Below are 23,148 nucleotides of genomic sequence, written 5' to 3' on the forward strand. Positions count from 1 at the left end.
GAGACACAAAGCCAGACCCTAAGCTGGTGGCCCAACATGCAAGACACGATGCTAGACCTGAGTCGTGGTGCTCAACACACCACATAAAGCCAGGCCCGAGGCGGAGGCCCAACACACCAGACATGGAGTCAGGCTGGAGGTGGGCTGCCCAACACACCGGACACTGGACCAGGCCAGAGAAGTGCGGCCCAATATCCCAAATACTAGATCAGACCTGAGGCAAGTGGCCCAACACACCAGACAGGGATGCCAGACTCAATATGCGTGGCCCAACATGCCAGACCCAGGGCCAGATTTGATGCGGGTGACACAACACACCAGATACCGGGCCTCTCAACACATTAAACATGGGGCAAGACGGGTGGACCAACACACCAGACACGGGAAAGGACCCGAGGTGGGCGACTTAACACACCAGACAAGGGAACCACACCCAATGTGGGTGGCCCAACACTTCAGACAAAGACGCCAGACTCAATACGGGTGGACCCAACATACCAGATAAATGATTAGACGCAAGGCGGGTGGCCCAAAACATCTGAAACGGAGCCAGACCCGAGGCCGACAGCCCAACATGCCAGACAGGGTTAAACCCAAGGTGGGCGGCCCAACACACCAGGCATGGGGCCAGACCTGAGGCAGGCGGCCCAACACACCAGGAACAGGGCTAAACCCAAGGCGGGCATCCCAGCACACCACACATAGAGCCAGACCTGAGGCAGGAGGCCCAACATGCGAGACAGGACCAGAGCTGATGCTGATGGCCCAACATGGGTAAAGGTCCAAACCTGCGGCAGGCAGCCCAAGACACCAGACATAGGGTCAGACTATAGGCAGGCAGCCCAACACACCAGACACAGGGCTAAACCCAAGGTGGGTGACCCAGCAAGACACAAGACCAGATCCTATGCCGGTGGCCCAATGCACCAGACACGGGACCAGATTCGACAAGAACAGCCCAACACATGAGACACATAGCCAGACCTTAGGCAGGTGACCCGAGGCGAGAGGACATATATCCATATCTGAGGCGGGCGGCCCAACACACCAGACATAGGGCCAGACGCGAGGAAGGCAGCCTCACACACCAGACAAAGAGCCAGACCGGAGGCGGGTGGCCCAACACACCAGACATGGTGCGGATGAATAAACCAGACACGATGCCAGATCATAGGCGGGAGGCGCAATACACTAGACACAGGGCAAGACCTGAGTTAGGCAGCCCAACACACCAGACATGGTGCCAGACCCGATGCAGGCTGCCCAACACACCAGACAAAGAGCCAGACCCGAGGTGGGTCGCCCAACACACCAGACAAAGAGCCAGACCCGAGGTGGGTCGCCCAACACACCAGACACGGGGCCAGTCCTGAGAGTGGCGGACTAACATGCAAGAAATGGAGCCAGACTTTAGGTGGACGACCCAACATATGAGACATGGGGCCAGAGCCGAAGGAGGCAATGTAACACACGAGACACCATGCAGATAACACACCAAACACCATGCAGATAACACAAAACATTTGGCAAGACCTGAGGCGGGCGACTCCACCTATTGGACATAGGGAAAGACCTGAGGTGGATGGCCCAACACATGAGACAAGGGGTCCAGATCCAATTCGGGGAGCCCAACACAACAGAGAAGGATGCCAGACCTACAGTAATACGGGTGGCCCAACACACCAGATAAAGGGCTAGACCCGAAATGGGCGGCCCAACATGAAATAAATGGGGCCAGACTCTAGGCGGACAGCCCAAGACACCAGACACAGGGCTAGACCAGAGGCAAGTGGCCCAATGCACCAGACATATGAGCAGAACTGAGGAGGGCAGCTAACACATCGAATATGGGGCCAGACCTGAGGTGAGCAGCCCAACACTCAAGACATGGGGCCAGATTCAAAGTCGACGACCAAACACAGGGTCAGATCCGAGGTGGATTGTCAGGGGGCCCAATCGAAAAGAGGGCAGGCAGCACACCACAAATAAAGCCAGACCCAAGGCAAGAAGCCCAACATACCAGACACGGGGCTAGATCCGAGATGGGCAACCAAACACCAAGCAGAAAGCCAGCCCAACACACCAGACATGGGGCCAGACCTGAGGCAGGTATCCCAATACACAAGACACGGGGCGGACAAACACACCAGACATGGGGCCAGACCCGAGTCCGGTGGCCCAACACACTAGACACGCGGTCAGACCCGAGTCGGGTTGCCTAACACATAAGACATGGGGCCAGACCTGAGGTGGCTGGTCCAACAAGTGAGACACGGGGTCAGACACGGGGCCAGAGCTGTGGCAGGCAGCCCAACACATAAGATATAGGTCCAGTCCTGAGGCAGGCGACCCTACACACCGGGCGGACCAACTCACCATTTATGGGCAAGACCCAAGGCGGGTGGCTCAACACATCAGACACAGGGCCAGTCCTGACGCAGGCTACCCAGCACACCAGACACCGGGTGGCTCAACACATCAAACATGGGGCAAGATGGGCAGACCAACACCAGACATGGGAAAAGACCCGAGTTGAGCTGCCTAATACACCAGACACATTGCTATAGCCAAGGCTTGCGGCCCAACACTCCAGACACCTGGATAATCCCGAGGTGGGCGGGTCAACACACCAGACATGGAGCCAAGCCCGAGGCGGTCTGTCCAACACACCTGACCACACCTGAGGATGGCAGTCCAATTGACCAGACAAGGGGCCTGATCCAAGGCGCACGGCCCAACATGGAAGAAACATGGCCAAACTCGAGGCGGACACCTGGCTAATCCCAAGGTAGGCAGCTCAACACACCAGACATGGGAGGAGAAATGAGGAGGACAGACAACACACCAAATATAGGGCCAGACCTGAGACGAGCAGCCCAACACTCAAGACATGGGGCCAGATTCGAAATCGGTGACCAGACAAGGGGTCAGATCCGAGGCGGATGGTCCAACATGTGAGACATAAATCCAGACCCTAGTCAGGGGGCCCAGTACACGAGACAAGGGACCAATCGAAAAGAAGGCAGACAGAACGCCACAAATAAAGCCAGACCCAAGGCAAGAAGCCCAACATACCAGACACGGGGCTAGATCCGAGAAGGGCAACCAAACACACCAGACATCTGAGGCAGGACACAAGACACGGGGCGGACAAACACCAGACACGGGAAAAGACCCGAGTCGAGCTGCCCAACACACCAGACACATTGCTATATCCAAGGCTTGCGGCCCTACACTCTAGACGCCTGGATAATCCCAAGATGGGCGGGTCAACACACCAGACATGGAGCCAAACCCGAGGCGGTCTGCCCAACACACCGGACCACACCTGAGGATGGCAGTCCAATTCACCAGACAAGGGGCCAGATCCAAGGTGCACGGCCCAACATGAAAGAAACGGGGTCAGACTCGAGGCAGACAGCCCAAGACACCAGACACTGGGCTAGACCAGAGGCAAGCCGTCCAAAACACCAGACATGTAGCCAGATCGAGTCGGGCTGTCCAACACACCAGACATGGGAGCAGAGCTGAGGAGGGCAGCCAACACACCATATAAGGGGCCAGACCTGAGGCGAGCAGCCCAACACTCAAGACATAGGGCCAGATTCGAAGTCAGCGACCAGATACGGGGTCAGATCCGAGGTGGATGGTCCAACATGTGAGACATAAATCCAGACTCTAGTCAGGGGGCCCAGTATATAAGACAAGGGGCCAATCAAAAAGAGGGCAGGCAGCACACCACAAATAAAGCCAGACCCAAGGCAAGAAGCCCAACATACCAGCACGGGGCTAGATCCGAGAAGGGCAACCAAACACACCAGGCAGCCCAACACACCAGACATGGGGCCAGACCTGAGGCAGGTATCCCAATACACAAGACACAGGGTGGACAAACACACCAGAGATGGGGCCAGACCCGAGTCCGGTGACCCAACATACTAGTCACGGGGTCAGACCCGAGTCGGGTTGCCTAACACACAAGACATAGGGCCACACCTGAGGTGACTGGTCCAACAAGCGAGATATGGGGCCAGAGCTGTGGCAGGCGGCCCAACACACCGTTCGGACCAACTCACCATTTACGGGGCAAGACCCAAGGCGGGTGGCCCAACTTATCAGACACAGCGCCAGACCTCACGCAGGCCGCCCAACACACCAGACACCGGGTGGCTCAACACATCAAACATGGGGCAAGATGGGCAGACCAACACACCAGACATGGGAAAAGACCCGAGTCGAGCTGCCCAATACACCAGACACATTGCTATATCCAAGGCTTGTGGCCCAACACTTCAGGCACCTTGCTAATCTCGAGGTGGGTGGGTCAACACACCAGACAAGGAGCCAGACCCAAGGCGGTCTTCCCAACACACCGGACCACTTCTGAGGATGGCAGTCCAATTCATCAGACAAGGGGCCAGATCCAAAGTGCACAGCCCAACATGTGAGACACGCCAGACACCTAGCTAGACCCAATGTGGGTGGCCCAACACACCAGATAAAGGGATATACCCAAGATGGGCAGCCCAATGCTCCAGACCTGGAGCCAGACCCAAGCCAGGATGCCCAACACACCATCCACGGGGCAAGACATGTGGAAGGCAGCCTAAACACCAGACACAGGACCTGACCCTATGCGGACGGCTCAACACACCATACCTGACCCTATGCAGACAACTCAACACACCATACAGGGAGGGCAGTCCCGATATGGGTGGCCCAACACACCAGATAAAGGGTTAGACCCGAGGCAAGTGGCACAACTCACCAGACACAAGGCTAAATTTGAGGCGGGTGGGCCAACACACCAGGAATGGAGCCAGACCAGAGGCAGGCTGCCCAACACACCGAACACTAGACCAGACCTGAGGAGAGCGGCCCAATGCACCAGAATTTCAGCCAGATGCGAAGCAGCCTTCCCAACATGTGAGACACGGGGTCACAGCCAAGGCAGGTGGCCCAGCACGCAAAATATATGTCCATACCCGAGGCAGGTGGCCCAACACACCAGGCATTGGATGGACCAACACACCATTTATGGGGCAAGAGTTAATACGGGAGGCCAAACATACCAGACCCAGGGCCAGACCTGATGCGGGCTATCCAACACACCAGACAGCGGGCGGCTCAACACACCGAACATGGGGCATGATAGGCAGACCAACACAACACACACGGGAAAATTCCCAAAGCGGGTGGCCCAACACACCAGACAAAGGGGACACACCCGATGCGGGGGCCCAACACATCAGACAGGGAGGCCAGACTCGATACGGGTGGGACCAACGCACCAGATAAATGGCCAAACCCAAGGCGGGCAGGCCAACACACCAGAGATGAAGCCAAACCCGAGGCGGGCTGCCCAACACACTTGACTAAACCTGAGGAGAGTGGCCCAATGCACCAGACAAGAGCAGAGGCGTACGTCCCAACACATGAGACACAAAGTCAGACCCTATGTAGGTGGCCCAACACATGAGACATGGGGCAAAACCCAAGGCGGGAGGCCCACCCAAAAATACAGACATAGAGCTAGACCCGAGGCAGGCTGTCCAACACACCAGACAAGGCCAGACACAAGGCAGGCGGCCCAACACACCAGACACGGGGCCAGAAAGAAGGTGGGCTGCCCAACACAAAAAACACGGGAACAGACCCGAGGGGCCGTCCTAACATAGGAGAAACAGGTTCAGACACCGAGTGGCTCAACACACCAAGCATGTCGCAAGACAGGTGAAACAACACACCAAACACTGAAAAACACCAGAGGCAGGCGGCCTAACACACTAGACAAGGAGCCATGCCTGATGCGGCCCAACACCAGTCATGGGGCCAAACCGGAGGCAGGAGGCCCAACACATCAGACACAGGGCTAAATCTAAGGCTGGCGGCCCAAGACACAAGACATGGAGCCAAATGTGAGGCATGCAGCCCAACATGCGTGACACAGGACCAGAACTGAGGCACATGGCCCAACACACAAGATATACTGTAGATCCAGACCTGAGGCAGGCAGCCAATCACACCAGACTCCGGGCCTAACCCAATGTGGGTGGCCCAACACACGAGACACGGGCCTAGACCCGAGGCAGGCAGCCCAACATACCAGACACAGGGCCAGACCTGAGCTAGGCTGCCCAACACACCATTCATGGGGCAAGACTGTGGCTGGTAGTCCAAACACCAGACACAAGGCCAGACCCAATGTGGGCGCCTCAACACACCAGACAGGGAGGGCAATCCCGATACTGGTGGACCAACACACCAGATAAAGGGTTAGACCCGAGGCAAGTGGCACAACTCACAAGACACAGGGCTAAATTCGAGGCGGGTGGGCCAACACACCAGAAAGGGAGCCAGACCAGAGGCAGGCTGCCCAACACACCGAACACTAGACCAGACCTGAGGAGAGCGGCCCAATGCACCAGACTTTCAGCCAGACCGGAATGTTGTGAATTCTGCTCTTGGGCTCCCTCCGGTGGTTGTTGGTGGTAGTGCAGTTGTCTTGGGGTTGTAATGCGGGCAGGTGTTTCTGCTGATTGCAGCTCTATTAGGTATTTAGGTGTGCAGGATCCATGAGTCCATGCCAGTTGTCCATTGTACTTGGAGGGATTGCATCTCTCTCTGGCTCCTCATGCCCTGCTGCCAATTCAGCTAAGATAAGTGTCTGTTTTTTTGTCTCTGTGCACACATGCAGTGTGCTTTGCAATTCAGTGCAATTCATTGTGTTTTGTCCAGCTTAGACTTTGTTTGGATTTTTCAGTCATGCTGGATTCTCAGGAGATGCAGATATACTTTCTATGTCTTTAGTTAGATGTAGAATATTTGTATTATCTGCTGTGGATATTTTTAGGATTTTAATACTGACCGCTTAGAATTCTGTCCTATCCTTTTCTATTTAGCTAGAAGTGCCTCTTTTGCTAAATCCTGTTTTTCTGCCTGCGTGTGTTTTTCCTCTTATACTCACAGTCAATATTTGTGGGGGGCTGCCTATCCTTTGGGGTTCTGCTCTGAGGCAAGATAGAATTCCCATTTCCATCTATAGGGGTATTTAGTCCTCCGGCTGTGTCGAGGTGTCTAGGACGTGTTAGGTACATCCCACGGCTACTTCTAGTTGCGGTGTTAGTTTAGGGTTTGCGGTCAGTACAGGTACCACCTACTCCTGAGAAAGTCTCTCATGCGGCTCCAAGGTCACCGGATCATAACAGTACAACTGGCCAACAATGAGTTAAATGCATCTCAGAAGAAGGGAAGAAAGAGCCATTTTTTTTTCTGTAGCCTGCTGTCTTTTCTTCCCTCTTTTCCTCTGGGTGACTGAGGAGTCTTGTGCTAGCATGGATGTTCAGGGATTAGTTTCTCGTATAGACCAGCTTGCTGCTAAGGTACAGGGTATTTCTGATTATATTGTTCTGACTCTGCTTTTAGAACCTAGGATTCCTACTCCTGATTTTTTTTGGGGGGACAGGTCCAAATTTTTGAGTTTTAAAAACAATTGTAAACTGTTTTTTGCTCTGAAGCCTCGTTCCTCTGGTGATCCCATTCAGCAGGTTAAAATTGTCATCTCCCTGCTGCATGGCAACCCTCAGGATTGGGCATTTTCCCTGGAATCTGGGAATCCGGCCTTGCTTAATGTAGATGCCTTTTTTCAGGCTCTAGGATTATTATATGATGAACCAAATTCTGTGGATCAAGCGGAGAAGACCTTGTTGGCCCTGTCTGAGTCAAGAAGCGGCAGAATTGTATTGTAAGAAATTTAGAAAATGGTCTGTGCTGACTAAATGGAATGAGGATGCTTTGGCAGCAATTTTCAGAAAGGGTCTTTCTGAGTCTGTTAAAGATGTTATGGTGGGGTTTCCCACGCCTGTTGGTCTGAGTGATTCTCTGTCTCTGGCCATTCAGATTGATCGGCGCTTGCGGGAGCGCAGAACTGTGCGCGCTGTGGCGTTGTCCTCAGAGCAGATGCCTGAGCCTATGCAGTGTGATTGGATTCTGTCTACAACGGAACAACAAGGATTCAGACGTCAGAATAGGTTGTGTTTTTATTGTGGCGATGCTTCTCATGTCTTTTCAGTCTGCCCAAAGCGTACAAAGAGAATCGCTAGTTCAGTTACCATCGGAACTGTACAACCTAAATTTCTGTTATCTGTGACCTTGATCTGCTCATTGTCGTCATTTTCTGTCACGGCGTTTGTGGATTCAGGCACCGCTTTGAACTTAATGGACTTTGAATTTGCCAGGCGTTGTGGTTTGTCCTTTAAGGGGCATTGATGCTACACCTTTGGCTAAAAATAAACCCCAGTTTTGGACACAGGTGACCATGTGCATGGCGCCAGCCCATCAGGAAGATTGTCGTTTTCTGGTGTTGCATAATTTGCATGATGCTATTGTGCTGGGGTTTCCATGGTTGCAGATACATAATCCTGTGTTGGATTGGAAGTCTATGTCTGTGACTAGTTAGGGTTGTCAGGGGGTTCATAATGACGTTCCTGTGATGTCAATCTCCTCTTCCTCCTCTTCTGAAGTTCCAGAGTTTTTGTCTGATTTTCAGGATGTATTCGATGAGCCCAAGTCCAGTTCCCTTCCACCGCATAGGGACTGTGATTGTGCTATTGATTTGATTCCAGGCTGTAAGTTTCCTAAGGGCCGACTTTTCAACCTGTCTGTGCCGGAACATACCGCCATGCGGAGTTATGTTAAGGAGTCTTTGGAGAAAAGGCATATTCGGCCATCTTCTTCACCGTTGGGAGCGGGATTTTTTTTTTGTTGCTAAGAAGGATGGCTCCTTGAGACCCTGTATTGATTATCGCCTCTTGAATAAGATCACGGTCAAGTTTCAATACCCAAACAATAAATGAAAAAATCACACTGGCGCTGGGTTACACCCCTAGATGAAGCTGCAGGCCCCCGGGCAGGTTGTGTGCGAAAACCCTGCTATACGGTAACAGACAAATACGGTTAATTAGATGAGGGTGCCGCGCTAAAAAGTAAAACTATGGCTAAAAAGTTAAAGACTCCCACTCCCCTACCGTGCAAATGGAAGTCGGCGTGTCTCCTTGATACGGAGGTCAGCTGCTGTACAGACGTCCTGCTTGCTGTTCACAGGACTCTGGTATCGATACTGCACAAGGCTGCAGGGAGCGTCCTCCCGTAGTGCAGAAATCCTCACACCGCTCGCCGCTGGGGTACACGGCAGGTGCCTCGGCCGATGGCGCCGCCGAATCAAGGAGACACGCCGACTTCCATTTGCGCGGTAGGGGAGTGGGAGTCTTTAACTTTTTAGCCATAGTTTTACTTTTTAGCGCGGCACCCTCATCTAATTAACCGTATTTGTAAGTTTCAATACCCTTTACCTTTGCTTTCCAATTTGTTTGCCAGGATTAAGGGGGCTAGTTGGTTTACTAAAATTGATCTTCGGGGGGCATATAATCTTGTTCGTATTAAGCAGGGTGACGAATGGAAAACTGCGTTTAATACGCCCGAAGGCCATTTTGAATACCTTGTGATGCCATTCGGGCTCTCTAATGCTCCACCTGTTTTTCAGTCCTTCATGCATGATATCTTCCGGAATTATCTTGATAAATTCATGATTGTATATTTGGATGACATCTTAATTTTTTCCGATGATTGGGAGTCTCATGTGAAACAGGTCAGGATGGTTTTTCTGATCCTTCGTGATAATACTTTGTTTGTGAAGGGGTCTAAGTGTCTCTTTGGAGTGCAGAAGGTTTCTTTTTTGGGCTTTATTTTTTCTCCCTCATCTATAGAGATGGATCCGGTTAAGGTTCAGGCCATTCATGATTGGATTCAACCCACATCTGTGAAGAGCCTTCAGAAATTTTTGGGCTTTGCTAATTTTTATCGCCGTTTCATTGCTAACTTCTCCAGTGTGGTTAAACCCCTGACCGATTTGACGAAGAAAGGCGCTGATGTAACGAATTGGTCCCCTGTGGCTGTCTCTGCCTTTCAGGAGCTTAAACGCCGATTTACTTCTGCCCCGGTGTTGCGTCAGCCAGATGTTTCTCTTCTGTTTCAGGTTGAGGTTGACGCTTCTGCGATTGGGGCAGGGGCCGTTTTGTCTCAGAGGAATTCTGATGGTTCCTTGATGAAACCGTGTGCCTTCTTTTCCCGTAAGTTTTCGCCTGCTGAACGCAATTATGATGTCGGCAATCGGGAGTTGTTGGCTATGAAGTGGGCGTGTGAGAAATGGCAACATTGGCTTGAGGGAGCCAAGCACCGTATTGTGGTCTTGACCGATCATAAAAATCTGATTTACCTCGAATCTGCCAAGCGGCTGAATCCTAGACAGGCTCGATGGTCCCTGTTTTTCTCCCGTTTTGATTTCTTGGTCTCGTATCTTCCGGGTTCTAAGAATGTTAAGGCTGACGCCCTCTCTAGGAGTTTTTTTGCCTGATTCTCCTGAGGTATTTGAGCCGGTCGGCATTCTGAAGGAAGGGGTGGTCCTTTCTGACATTTCCCCTAATTTGCGACGGGTTCTGCAGGAATTTCAGGCTGACAAACCTGACCGCTGTCCTGTGGGGAAACTGTTTGTTCCTGATAGATGGACTAGTAGAGTGATTTCTGAGGTTCACTGTTCTGTGTTGGCTGGTCATCCTGGTATTTTTGGTACCAGAGATTTGGTTGGTAGGTCCTTTTGGTGGCCTTCTTTGTCGCGTGATGTGCGTTCTTTTGTGCAGTCCTGTGGGACTTGTGCGCGGGCCAAGCCTTGTTGTTCCCGTGCTAGTGGGTTGCTTTTGCCTTTTCCGGTCCCTGAGAGGCCCTGGACGCATATTTCTATGGATTTTATTTTAGATCTTCCAGTTTCCCAGAGGATGTTGGTTATCTGGGTGGTTTGTGACCGGTTTTCTAAGATGGTTCATTTGGTGCCTTTGCCTAAATTGCCTTCCTCTTCTGATTTGGTTCCGTTGTTTTTTCAGCATGTGGTTTGTTTGCATGGTATTCCGGAGAATATTGTGTCCGATAGAGGTTCCCAGTTTGTTTCCAGGTTTTGGCGTGCCTTTTGTGCTAGGCTGGGCATTGATTTGTCTTTTTCTTCCGCATTTCATCCTCAGACAAATGGCCAGACTGAGCGAACTAATCAGACTTTGGAAACTTATTTGAGATGCTTTGTGTCTGCTGATCAGGATGATTGGGTGGCTTTCTTGCCATTGGCCGAGTTTGCCCTTAATAATCGGGCTAGTTCGGCTACCTTGGTTTCGCCCTTCTTTTGTAATTTTGGTTTTCATCCTCGTTTTTCTTCTGGGCAAGTTGAACCTTCTGATTGTCCTGGTGTGGATTCTGTGGTTGACAGATTGCAGCAGATTTGGGCTCATGTGGTGGACAATTTGGTGTTGTCTCAGGAAGAGGCTCAGCGTTTTGCTAACCGTCGTCGGTGTGTTGGTTCCTGGCTTCGGGTTGGGGATTTGGTCTGGTTGTCTTCCCGTCATGTTCCTATGAAGGTTTCTTCCCCTAAGTTTAAGCCTCGGTTTATTGGTCCTTATAGGATTTCTGAGATTATCAATCTGGTGTCTTTTCGTTTGGCCCTTCCGGACTCTTTTTCCATCCATAATGTTTTCCATAGATCTTTATTGCGGAAATATGTGGTGCCCGTTGTTCCCTCGGTTGATCCTCCTGCTCCTGTGTTGGTTGATGGGGAGTTGGAGTGTGTGGTTGAGAAGATTTTGGATTCTCGCTTTTCGAGGTGGAGGCTTCAATACCTTGTCAAATGGAAGGGTTATGGCCAGGAGGATAATTCTTGGGTTTTTGCCTCTGATGTCCATGCTGCTGATTTGGTCCGTGCCTTTCATCTGGCTCGTCCTGATCGGCCTGGGGGCTCTAGTTAGGGTTCGGTGACCCCTCTTCAAGGGGGGGTACTGTTGTGAATTCTGCTCTTGGGCTCCCTCCGGTGGTTGTTGGTGGTAGTGCAGTTGTCTTGGGGTTGTAATGCGGGCAGGTGTTTCTGCTGATTGCAGCTTTATTAGGTATTTAGGTGTGCAGGATCCATGAGTCCATGCCAGTTGTCCATTGTACTTGGAGGGATTGCATCTCTCTCTGGCTCCTCATGCCCTGCTGCCAATTCAGCTAAGATAAGTGTCTGTTTTTTTGTCTCTGTATACACATGCAGTGTGCTTTGCAATTCAGTGCAATTCATTGTGTTTTTGTCCAGCTTAGACTTTGTTTGGATTTTTCAGTCATGCTGGATTCTCAGGAGATGCAGATATACTTTCTATGTCTTTAGTTAGATGTAGAATATTTGTATTATCTGCTGTGGATATTTTTAGGATTTTAATACTGACCGCTTAGAATTCTGTCCTATCCTTTTCTATTTAGCTAGAAGTGCCTCTTTTGCTAAATCCTGTTTTTCTGCCCGCGTGTGTTTTTCCTCTTATACTCACAGTCAATATTTGTGGGGGGCTGCCTATCCTTTGGGGTTCTGCTCTGAGGCAAGATAGAATTCCCATTTCCATCTATAGGGGTATTTAGTCCTCCGGCTGTGTCGAGGTGTCTAGGACGTGTTAGGTACATCCCACGGCTACTTCTAGTTGCGGTGTTAGTTTAGGGTTTGCAGTCAGTACAGGTACCACCTACTCCTGAGAAAGTCTCTCATGCGGCTACAAGGTCACCGGATCATAACACCGGAAGCAGCCTTCCCAACATGTGAGACACGGGGTCACAGCTAAGGCAGGTGGCCCAGCATGCAAAATATATGTCCATACCCGAAGCAGGTGGCCCAACACACCAGGCATTGGATGGACCAACACACCATTTATGGGGCAAGAGTCAATACAGGAGGCCAAACATACCAGACCCAGGGCCAGACCTGATGCGGGCTATCCAACACACCAGACACCGGGAGGCTCAACACACCAAACATGGGGCAAGATAGGTGGGCCAACACATCACACATGGGAAAATTCCCAAAGCGTGTGGCCCAACACACCAGACAAAGGGGACACACCCGATGCGGAGGGCCAAACACATCAGACAGGGAGGCCAGTCTCGATACGGGTGGGACCAACGCACCAGATAAATGGCTAGACCCAAGGCGGGCAGGCCAACACACCAGACATGAAGCCAAACCCGAGGGGGGCTGCCCAACACACCTGACCAAACCTGAGGAGGGTGGCCCAATGCACCAGACAAGTTCAGAGGCGTACGGCCCAACACGTGAGACACAAAGTCAAACCCTATGTAGGTGGCCCAACCCATGAGACATGGGGCAAAACTCGAGGCGGGAGGCCCGAAAATGCAGATATAGGGCAAGACCCGAGGCAGGCGGTCCAACACACCAGACATAAGGCCAGACCCAAGGCAGACGGCCCAACACACCAGACACGGGGCCAGATTGAAGGTGGGCTGCCCAACACAAAAAACACGGGAACAGACCCGAGGGACCATCCTAACATGCGAGAAACAGGTTCAGACACTGAGCGGCTCAACACACCAAGCATGTCGCAAGACAGGTGAAACAACACACCAAACACTGAAAAACACCCGAGGCAGGCGGCCTAACACACTAGACAAGGGGGCCATACCTGATGCGACCCAACACATCAGTCATGGGGCCAGACCCGAGGCAGGAGGCCCAACACATCAGACACAGGGCTTAACCTAAGGCTGGCGGCCCAAGACACCAGACATGGAGCCAAATGCGAGGCATGCGGCCCAACATGTGGGACACAGGACCAGAACTGAGGCACATGGCCTAACACACAAGATATACTGTAGGTCCAGAACTGAGGCAGGCAGCCAATCACACCAGACACTGGGCCAGACCCAATGCAGGCGGCCCAACACACAAGACATGGGCCTAGACCTGAGGCGGGCGGCCCAACACACCAGACACAGGGCCAGACCTGAGCTAGGCTGCCCAATGCACCATTCATGGGGCAAGACTGTGGCTGGTAGTCCAAACACCAGACACAAGGCCAGACCCAATGTGGGCAGCTCAACACATCAGACAGGGAGGGAGGTCCCGATGCGGGTGGCCCAACACACCAGATGAAGGGCTAGACCCGAGGCGGGCGGCCCAAGACACCAGAAATGGAACCAGACCAGAAGCAGGCTGCCCAACACACCGAACAGACCAGACCTGAGGAGAGCGGCCCAATGCACCAGACATTCAGCAAGACCAGAAGTGGCCTTCCCAACGTGCGAGACATGGGGTCACAGCCCAGCATGCAAAATATATGTCCACACCCGAGGCAGGCAGTCCAACATACCAGGCATTGGATCGACCAACACACCATTTATAGGGCAAGAGTCAATTCTGGAGGCCAAACATACCAGACCCAGGGCCAGACAGACCTGATGCCGGCGATCCAACACACCAGACACCAACACACCAAACATGGGGCAAGATAGGCGGACCAACACACAAGACACGAGAAAATTCCCAAGGCGGGAGGCCCAACACACCAAACACAGGTCCACTCCCGATGCTGGCTGCCGAACACACCAAACAGGGAACCCAGACTGGATATGTGTGGGACCATCGCACCAGATAAATGACATGGCATCTGGCCCAAAACATCTGACGTGGGGCCAGACTCAAGGTAGGCAGCCCAACACACCAGATACGGGGTTAAACCCAAGGCGGGCAGGCCAACACACCAGACATGGAGCTAAATCCGAGGCGGGCTGCCCAACACACCTGATTAAACCTGAGGAGGGTGGTCCAATGCACCAGACAAGATTCAAGGCGTACGGCCCAACACGTGCGACACAAAGTCAGACCCCTTGGTAGGTGGCCCAACACACTACACAGACATAAGGCAAGACCCGAGGGAGGAGGCCCAAGAATGCAGACATAGGGCTAAACCCAAGGCAGGCGGCCCAACACACCAGACATAAGGCCAGACCCAAGACGGGCCAGACCAAAGGTGAGCGGCATAACATGCGAGAAACAGGTTCAGACACCGGGCGGCTCAACACACCAAACATGTCGCAACAAACCACACACGGAAAAAAACTCGAGGCAGGCAGCCCAACACACTAGACAAGGGGGCCATACCCAATGCGGGCGGCCCAACACACCAGACACAGAGGCCAGAGCCAATAAGGTTGGCCAACACATCATACAGCTCTGGCAAAAATTAAGAGAACACTGTAAAAGTTTCAATTTGTCTGATTTTTCTCTTTATAGGTATATTTTAAGAGTAAAATGTAAATTGTTCTTTTATTCTATAAACTTCTGACAACATGTCTCCGAATTTCCACGCAATATGTTTTTTATTTTTATTTTTTAAAGGAGAAATGGTCAAAATTAAAAAAACAAACAAACAGTGCTTTCAGACCTCAAATAATGCAAAGAAAACAAGTTCATAATCATTTAGAAAAAACAATACTAATGTTTTAACTCAGGAAGAGTTCAGACATCAATATTTTGTAGAATAACCATGATTTTTAATCACAGATTTCATGGGTCTTGGCATGCTTTCCACCAGTCTTTCACACTGCTTCTGGTGCAAAAATTTAAGCAGTTCTTCTTTGTTTGATGGCTTGTGACTATCCATCATCCTCTTGATTACATTCCAGAGGTTTTCATTGGTGTTCAGGTCTGGAGATTGGGCTGCCCATGACAGGGTTTTGATGTGGTGGTCTCTTAATTTTGGCCAGATCTGTATAAAGAGCTAGACCCGAGGCTGGCGGCCCAGCATGCCAGACATGGGGCCAGAGCCGAGGCAGGTGACCCAACACATCTGACAAGGGGCTAGACCAGAGTCGGACAGCCCAACACAATAGGCAAGGGGCCACACTCGAAGCGGGCAGCCCAACACACCAGAGATGGGGCAAGACCCAAGATGAGCTGCCCAACTCAACACAGGGCCGAACACGATGAACACGAAGCGGACGGCCGAACAGGCAGGACACGAGACAAAGCAAGACCCTGAGGCAGGTTGTCTTACACACCAGACATAGGGCTAGTCCAGAGCAGGTCGCCCAACACACTGGGCAGTCCAACACAACAGACATGGAGCCAGACCCGAGGAAGGCGGCCCTGCACAACAGACATGGAGCCAGACCCTCAGCAAGCGGACCAACAAACAAGACACGAGTCGGATGAACACACCAGACACTGCCAGATCCTAGGCGGGTGGCCCAACACACCAGACATGGGGCCAGACCTGAGACAGCCGGCCCAGCACACTAGACACAGGGCAGACAAAAACACCAGACTCAATGCCAGATATTAGGCAAGTGGCCTAACCCAGTAGACATGGGGCCAGATCTTAGGCGAGTGGCCTAACCCAGTAAACCCAGTAGACATGGGGCCAGATCCAAGTTGAGCAGCCCAACACACGAGACACAGGGCCAGACCCAAGTTGGACGGCCTAGCACATCAGTCATGGGGCCTGACCTGAGACAGGGAGGCTCAACACCCCAAACATGGGGCAAGATGGGCGGACCAACACATTAGACACGAGAAAAGACCCGAGGCGGGCGGCGCAACACACCAGACAAGGGGGCCACACCTGATGCAGGTGGCCCAACACACCAGACACGGAGACAGATTCGATACGGGTGCGCCAAACACACCAGATAAATGTCTAGACCGATGGCTGGTGGCCCAAAACATCTGACACGGGGCCAGACCCGAGGCAGTCAGCCTTCCACGCCAGACACAGGGTTAAACCCAAGGCGGCAGGCCAACACACCAGGCATGGAGCCAGACCCCAGGCGGGCTGCTCAACACACTGGACCACACCTGAGGATGGCGGTCTAATGCACCAGACAAGGGGCCAGATCCAAGGTGAGCGGCCCAACACACAAGACATAGGGGCAGACGTGATGCAAGCGGCCCAACACACCAGACACAGGGCCAGACCCAAAGCGGGCTGCCCAACACAAAATAACATGGGACCAGACCCGAGGGGGACTGCCTAACATGTGAGAAACAGGATCAGACTCCAGGCTGCTGGCCCATCATGCGAGACACTGGGCCAGAGCTGAAGCAGGAGGCCCAACACGCAAGATATAGGTCCAGATCTGAGGCCAGCGGTCCAGCACACCAAACGTCCTGGTGGACCAACATCCCAGACACAGGGCTAGACCTGATGCCAGCAGCCCCAACACATCAGTCAAAGGGGCCAGACCCGAGGAAGGTGACCCAATACACCAGACACCGGGCAGCTCAACACACCAAACATATGGCAAGATGGGTGGACCAACCCACCAGACATGTGAAAAGACCCGAGGCAGGCAGCCCAACACACCAGACAAGGGGGCCTTACCCAATGCGGGTGGCCTAACACACCAGACACAGAGACCAGAACCAGTATGGGTGGCCCAACACATCATATAAAGGGCTAGACATGAGGCGGGTGGCCTAACATACCAGACACGGAGCCAGAGCAGAGGTGAGCGACCCAGCACATATGTCAAGGCCCAACACGCGAGACATAGTGCCAGACCTGAGGCGGGTTGCCTAGCACACCAGACATATGGTTAGTCAAGAGCAGGTGGCCCAGCACACAAGACACGGAGCCAGACCCGAGGCAGGCAGTTCAACAATCAAGACACAGGGCGGATAAACACACCAGACACAGAGGCGTAGCTAGGGTTTTGGTTCATGGGGGGGTGAAGCTTCTGAGTGGGTCCCTAACCAGGTAACCTTGATTACAACTGGGTGATGCAACCTAATAGTGGATGTAGGAGAACCTCAGCAGATGACCGCGATGTTACTGAAAATAATCTCTATACAAAGAGCAACATTGATATTACCACCATATTGTCAGTGGTAGATACCAGTCCTGCAGAACATACAGTATAACAGATCATAGTACAGTTATAGATGGTGATTTACAGAGGATGTTCTTTCTGATGGAATTGTTCATGTCTACTGTCTTTTCCATCTGGCCCAGACCAACACGACAACTTCCACCCAGGACTCGTCTGCAGAGATTACAACAAAAACACATTTCACTTCTCATATTTTCATCACCGTCCCATCTATTCTCAACCTGCACAAACTCCTTATCCTGCTGATACCCCAAAACTGAGCCACTGCTGCCGTATGTGTCCCTCTTACTGCAGCTATTGTGTGATTCTCTGTTCCCGCTAAATTCTAAAGCAACCCGCTAGATCAAGGGTGGGCAATTAATTTTCCCAAGGGGCCACATGAGGAACTGGGACAGTTGTGGAACAATATTTTATTGTTTTTGAAAATACGGTTTTAATTAGAAGTATATACGGGTAGGAATACAGGTTGCATATCGCATACTTGTGGTCATGTGTCTGCCTGGCGCCGAGAATCCTCACAGCAAGTAGTGTGCGTGCTGTGAGGATTCACAAGTCTGCAGTCACAGAGTGACTTGTAACTAGTGATGCGTGAGTATACTCATTGCTCGGGTTTCCTCGAGCATGCTTGGCTGATCTGCAAGTATTTAGCCGTGCTTAGAGATTTAGTTTCTGTCCACGCAGCTGCATGATTTGCGGCTACTTGACAGCCTAAATACATGTGGGAATTCCCTAACAAACAGGCAACCCCCACATGTATTCAGGCTGTCAAGTAGCCACAAATCATGCAGCTGCGGCAACAGAAAAGAAATCTCCAAGCACGTCCAAATACTTGGACACCACCCGAGCATGCTCGGGAAAACCCGAGCAACGAGTATACTCGCTCATCACTACTTGTAACCAAAAGGCCAGATAACTCCTTTCATGATGTTTTCCACTTATAAATTTCTAGCATTTAATCTCCAGCTCTGGATTAAAATAATAAAATATGATGTTACTCACCCCAAATTTATCTGCCAATCACAGAGCTCATCCTTTCTACATGGAGCGGAGTCGCTGAGCTAATTGGCTGTGGAGGTGATGTCTGCTGCACTCAGTAACCAGAGATCATAGCAGAGGCACAAAGGTAGCCATGGAATTGGGGAGGGTGCATAACATCCTATTTTATTATTGTAACCTACTACTGGCTATTAGAGGCCAAAAACTTAGAACTGGAAAATATCATTAAAGGGAATCTGTCACCCCAAAAATCATATATGAGCTAAGGCCACCGGCATCAGGGGCTTTTCTACAGCATTCTGTAATGCTGTAGATAAGCCCTCGATGTAACCTGAAAGATAAGGAAAACAGGTTATATTATACTCACCCAGGGGAGGAATGCTGTAGATAAGCCCCCTGATACCAGTGGCCTTAGCTCATATACGATTTTTGGGGTGACAGATTCCCTTTAAATAATAACGTACTCGTATACTTCCTGGCACTGTTCTTCCACTTTGAGCCTCGTGTACCCATGTCATGTCACATGAAGGCTGCTGTCATGACGGATAATGCTATTTACCTGCGGGTATGTGGCTAATCTGCAGGTAAATAGCTTTAGGCTATGTGACAACGATCTGGACATTGAAGCACTTTGGACGCTGCGTCCAAAGAGCTGCAGTCTATTGAACGCAGGTGAATCCGCATATGATCACTGAACCATGTGGATTCATAGTGTCCATTACATTCTATTGATGTAATTTCTGTTATGGAGGCTCACGTCTCCGCAAGAAAAATTTACTTGTTGCGGTCCTTAAAAACGTGCCACATATCAGTGTCAGCGTGTGATCCATGGGTGTCTGTGGTCGCATAGTTAAACATTGGATTTCTTGAAATCCCGTCCACTAAGCTGTAACATCTGGCTGCCGCGGTTTTGAAGCTGCACAAGTATGCAGCATCCAACCCGCAGCTATTAGTGATTGTCTGCACGTACCCTTAGGGTATGTTTCCACTTTCAGGAAACGCTGCGGAGAGGATGCAGCTCCGCCGAAAGCACTGCCCCTTTTTTTTTACTCATGGTGATTCCGCATGTGCTCATTGAACACATGCGGAATTACCGTAACCTATACATAGACTGTGTTATTCATCTTGCGGAGACCTAGAGTCTCCGCAAGATAAATAGACATGCTGCAGTCTATAAAGATGCACCGCATGTCCGGTTAAGCAGGTCTGCCACCTGCATGTTTGAACGCATAGTGGAGATGGTATTTCATAAAATCCCCTCCACTATGCTGTAACATCTGGACGCTGCGGATTGGACACTGCGGCTGTACGCAATATCCAATCTGCAGCATTTCCTGAACGTGGAAACATACCCATAGAAAGCCATTCAGCTGCTACACTGATAGCCCAGTGTTAAATATGCTTATTTAGCACATTTGTTTAATCAGGACTCTTCACCAGGTGCGTTACTGTTAAAGATAAAATGTCATGATATTTTCATTAAAAATGTAGAGGTTTATTGAATTGTCCTCAGTAAAAACCACATTGCAACAAAACATAAAATAAGTGAAATAGTTGCGAACAGATTGTCCATTTGTTCCTATCAGCGTTTGTTCCACATCTTTCCCAAAGTTCTGAATGGTAAAAGTCGTCTGTCTGTGTGAAGTCTGAAGTCATCATGGCTACCAGTTGTTCCTTCCTTCTGACACTTGTCTGACCTCCATGGAGAATGATGGTGAAGGCAGGAGTTGACAGCCCCCACGTGACCAACCCCTCCCTCCTAAGAGACGTAATTATATATGTCCCACAAAACCACGTGTTCTCTCTATATGGTATTGACTTATACTCTGAGCTACATATACAGAAATAGCTTTTTGTAATGTCAGCGAGATGCAATGTGCTCAGTACAGAATTGAGAATAAGAATAATTCAATTAATATTTAACAATTTCCCCTTTTGAGGGTGACAGACATTGATTGGAACCCTCAAAGTAAATATAATAATAATTAGATTTTCTTTCTTCTTTTCTTCTTCTTTGGCAAAATGATTTAATGTTAATAATAATAATAATTTGTTATACGTACTCAATAACATAATGATATGTAAATTCATGTTATGGTAAGCCGTGACTAATATTCATATCTATATATATAATTGTCTAAGGGTTTAATTGTCTGTCTGTCCTGGAAATCCCGCGTCTCTGATTGGTCGAGGCCGCCTGGGCCTCGACCAATCAGCGACGGGCACAGTCTCTGATTGGTCGAGGCCAGCCGGCCTCGACCAATCAGCGACGGGCATTGTCCTCCACTGCTGTCAAGTGCCGCCATTGTGTTGTCTAAGGGTCTAATTGTCTGTCTGTCTCGGAAATCCCGCCTTGCTGATTGGTCGAGGCCTCGACCAATCAGCGATGGGCACAGTCTGCCGCGAATTCTGGAATCATCATTGTCCTCCACTGCTGTCACGTGCTGACATTGTGTAGGGTGTGTGCCTGCGTCTCCCTGTATGGGCGGCATCTCCCTGTGTTTCTATCTTAGAATGGGTCGTAAACGAAAATACGCCAATGAGGATGACAGAAACGCAGCAGCAGCAGCAGCAAGAAAACGACAACATCTGGAACAGGAGACACCACAACAAACTGCCGACAGACAAGCCCAGGATGTGGAATCTCACACACAACGTCGCCAACCGGAGACACCACAACAAACTGCTGCTAGACAAGCCCAGGATGCGGAATCTCACAGACACCGTCGCCAACCGGAGACACCACAACAAACTGTTGTACGACAGGAACAATATGATCGCCAAATTCATAAAAAACGAATGCTCTACCAACTGAGGCACGACCAGGACAATATTCAACAACTTGCACATTATGTAACAGACAATGAAAGTACAATTCATGAACACTACTGTGGGAATATGAATGCAGTTTGCTCTAAATGCGACTCTCTGAATTTCATTGATGAAAAACCATCTGACAATCAGTTTACTCAATGCTGCCAAAAAGGAAAAGTTATGCTACCGAGACCTCACTACTCAGATCTGTTTGAGCAGTTAATGAAAGGAATGCGTCATCACAAGTCCTGCGTGCCTGCGTGGAAAGGACCTGCCGTGACGTCACGGTCATGTGACCGCAACACGGTCATGTGTGACCGCAACACGGTCATGTGACCGCGACGTCATCACAGGTCCTGCGCGACAAGGACCTGCCGTGACGTCACGGTCATGTGACCGCGACGTCGTCACGTGACCGTGACGTCATCACACCCTGGGACCGGAAGCTGCCGCCTGCACCCCACACAGGCGACAGAGCTACAACGCACCTGCGGAAGGTGAGTATATGTTTATTTTTAATTTTTTTAACCTGTGTCACACATGGCTGGGCAATATACTACGTAGCTGGGCAATATACTACGTGGCTCTTTGCTGTATACTACGTCACTGGGCAATATACTACGTCACTGGGCAATATACTACGTAACTGGCCAATATACTATGTCACTGGGCAATATACTACGTGGCTGGGCAATATACTACGTGGGCTGTGCAATATAATACATGGCTCTGTGCTGTATACTACGTCACTGGGCAATATACTACGTCACTGGGCAATATACTACGTAACTGGCCAATATACTATGTCACTGGGCAATATACTACGTGGCTGGGCAATATACTACGTGGGCTGTGCAATATAATACATGGCTCTGTGCTGTATACTACGTCACTGGGCAATATACTACGTCACTGGGCAATATACTATGTAACTGGCCAATATACTACGTAACTGGGCAATATACTATGTGGCTCTGTGCTGTATACTACGTCACTGGGCAATATACTACGTGGCTGGGCAATATACTACGTGGGCTGTGCAATATACTACGTGGACATACATATTCTAGAATACCCGATGCGTTAGAATCGGGCCACCATCTAGTAAAATATATAATTATACTTCCCTATACATAATTGAAGCATCTCAGGTCTGATGTCATCTGATCTTCATCTTGATGTCTTCTTCTTGGTTCTTTTAAAACAATATTATAATTCTTTTGAAATAGATGATAGCATGTAGATATTGTAGAAACCGTGTGTCATGTGTCAATCAAAGTCCATAAATTCAAATGTTGATAAGAAAACAAAGTCCATAGATGAAATGTAGCTTTAATATCGGCTTTGTCACCTTTAAAGACCTGGAATCTTTCCATATCATCCGCACTGGTCTTGGAACAGGTGTGACGTTTTTGGTCAGCACAGCAAGGGTTAAATTGACTCTTCCTTGCTAAACATAGCATAATTAACCAGTCCTTAGTGCTCAAGACACGTCAGGGTTGTAGCATCCTGACAATTACCTGATTGTTCACCAGCTTTCATGGAAGTCTTATAGGTGATAGGAAACCACTGGAACATAATAAAACATAATAACACAGT

General features: G+C 50.4%; 1 long non-coding RNA gene across 1 annotated transcript in view; it reads left to right on the forward strand.

Annotated features, from left to right (window-relative positions):
• LOC143773602 (uncharacterized) overlaps nucleotides 1–20,811 on the forward strand; it is a 43,579-nt gene extending 22,768 nt beyond the window's left edge. Inside the window, exon 3 of the long non-coding RNA XR_013215252.1 lies at nucleotides 20,322–20,811. This is a non-coding gene — a long non-coding RNA (uncharacterized LOC143773602). The remainder of the gene's footprint in view (nucleotides 1–20,321) is intronic.
• Nucleotides 20,812–23,148: the final 2,337 nt, after the last annotated feature.

Source organism: Ranitomeya variabilis, chromosome 5 (assembly GCF_051348905.1).
Source record: "Ranitomeya variabilis isolate aRanVar5 chromosome 5, aRanVar5.hap1, whole genome shotgun sequence".
NCBI lineage: Eukaryota > Metazoa > Chordata > Amphibia > Anura > Dendrobatidae > Ranitomeya > Ranitomeya variabilis.